Here is a 2,500-nt window from a genome sequence, read left to right on the forward strand (position 1 = left end):
ATGCGTCCGACGCATATTCCGTGGCTGCCACCATTTTGCTAAGATCCAAGTGCGTGCGGACATCCTCCGCAGGAACTCGGGCTTGGAGCTCCCGAAGCCAGGTGAGGGCGGCCCTGGTGAAGAAAGAGGCCGAAGTTGCGGTCCTGATCGCCCAGGCAGCCGCCTGGTGCGTCCTCTTGTAGGTGGACTCGCACTTGCGGTCCTCGGCCTTAAGGGCCTCTGAAAACTCACTGGATATGGCCGTGGCTGATACCAGGGGCCCTAAGGGTTCGTCCACCTCCGGAATTTCTAATGCTTCCTCCAGCTCCTTGGCAACATTATACAGTTTCTTATCTGTGTTACCTGGTAAGGGAAGTGATGCCGGAGAGGACCACTGCTTCTTGATTGCGGTCAGAAACAGGGAAGGACAGGGAATACGGTGTTGTGTTGCGACAGGTTCAACGTAAACTGGAGCCGCCTCCGGATCTGGAAGAGCGGGAGCCTCAGTTGACAAGGATCCCTGTCCTAGATGAGCCATAGACGTGGCCTTGCGCAGGATGATGACAAAAAAAGCAGGGTTAAATAAGCCTGTAAATGCAGGAGCCTCTGGAGGAACGTCCTCCTCCTCTGACATTAGAATTTCCTGACCAGGGGGAGGTTGGTTGAGGTATGAGTCCTCAGAAACAACAGACCCAGAAGGAGAAGATGGAACATAATGAGCCTCCACCTCAGGTTGGGAAAGAAGGGTTGGAAGGGAAGAGACTGGCCTAGCCGCCCTGGCCCTAGTGTCAAGGGCATGGTCGACTGCTTGTTTAATTAATAGCGCCAGACGCTCTTCCGAAAGGAAGGGAATCGGTTCTGCTGGGCGGAGCCCCGCCGCAGTAGGTGTAAAGGTGGCCTCAGGACCCCCCTGCGCTACCCTGGACGTGGAGGGTTGTGGAGCTGGGGAAACCTGTTCCACTCCGCCTTGTGCAGGGGGAGGGAAGCAATCCCCACTCGACCAAACACCCCTGGGAGAAGTTGAAACCCCTAGGGGTAATTCTAAGTTTAACCCCGCAGACCCATGAGTCTCCAGCCTAGCTCTCTTCTGCGCTTTGGAGAACTCCTTTTCCAAGGCTTGGTGCCTCCTGGTAGCTTGTTTATCAACCTGTTTAGATGTTTTGGCGGTAGAGCGGCTCTTATGGGTCGCTTTACCAGTGCCTTCCGGACCAGGAGTACCTGATGAGGAAGGCGGGGCACTCATTGAGGAAAGAGAAGTTTCCTCCATTTTCCTACAACCTTGAAACACAATAGGGGGCTTCTGTTATCAGGAAAATGTCAAACACTGGGTAAGGACAGACGGACTGCAGGGACGCCTGGAACCCAGGTATAATCCCGGTTGGATAAGGACAGGTACACTGCTGGGGCACCTGGAATCCAAGGGAGAAACTAAGTACAAATAAGGACAGACACTCTATAAGGGGAGCCTGGAATTCGTACTGAAAATACTGTGGATAAGAACAGACACGCTTATGGGGAGTCTGGAATCCCAGTACAGTGCCAATTAATCTGTGCCAATTAATCAATTGTAAATGAAGGACCAGGAGACACCAAATTTGAGTTCAATGAGCCAATTGTAACCAGAAGTTTTTGAAATGAGAATAGAGGAAGGGATCTGTCTCTATATGTGGAAATGAAGAGCACAACATGGCGGCCTCACTAAAATGGCGGCCTACCTTACCACAGAAAAATGTTAACCCAGTATTACCACCCTTGACAGAAAGGAAAACTCGATTGCCAATTGAATATTATGCAAGAGCCCTAAATAGCTTAATTCCGTTCACCAAATAATTATTATGAGTGTATATCCAGGTTAATGTGCTTCACTGAACAGGTAATTCAATTTGTAGAGCAAACTGTGGTCTCAAAATGGCCGCCACGGCCTATTCAAGGCCCACGAGGCTCAAGATGGCGCCTCCCCGACGCTAGCAGGGCTGGGGAAATAATTTCCCCCCCTCCCCGCACTCCCTGGAGCCTCCGTTCGTCAGTAATCGAGGAAAAAGGGGGAATGGATCAAATGAACGTTTCCCTATCCTCCGAACAGCAGTCCGATCGCCGATCGAAGCAGAGGCTGAACGCGCGCGCGCGCGCCCCTCCGCACCTTTCTGGACGAAAAGAAGGAAAAAAACCAACCGGGCTACGGGCTGCAGCCACAGCTCCGCGCAGAAATTTAGTTTGGGAAGTGACCCAAGGGTCTCCACCCCCCTCCTCTCCGGTTTGATCCACACGGCCGAATCCACGGAGCCGCAGCCGCAAGCTCCGTGAGGCCTGTGAACTTGGAGACCAACAGCCGTAGGCCTCCTGCTGGGCTTAACGGAACGAGCCGATCAACGGAGAAACTTTTCTCCCCCCCTCGGGGCTTTTCTCCGCCGTTCAGCAGCCTACGGAGTCGCAGCCGCAAGCTCCGTGAGGCTTGTGGTATGAGGAGACCAACAGCCGTTGGTCTCCTGTCGGGAGAATAGCAAAAAAAAGCCCCCGATTC

This window comes from Protobothrops mucrosquamatus, unplaced genomic scaffold, assembly GCF_001527695.2.
Source record: "Protobothrops mucrosquamatus isolate PMUCROS unplaced genomic scaffold, P.Mucros_1.0 scaffold24, whole genome shotgun sequence".
In the NCBI taxonomy this organism is placed as follows: Eukaryota; Metazoa; Chordata; class Lepidosauria; order Squamata; family Viperidae; genus Protobothrops; species Protobothrops mucrosquamatus.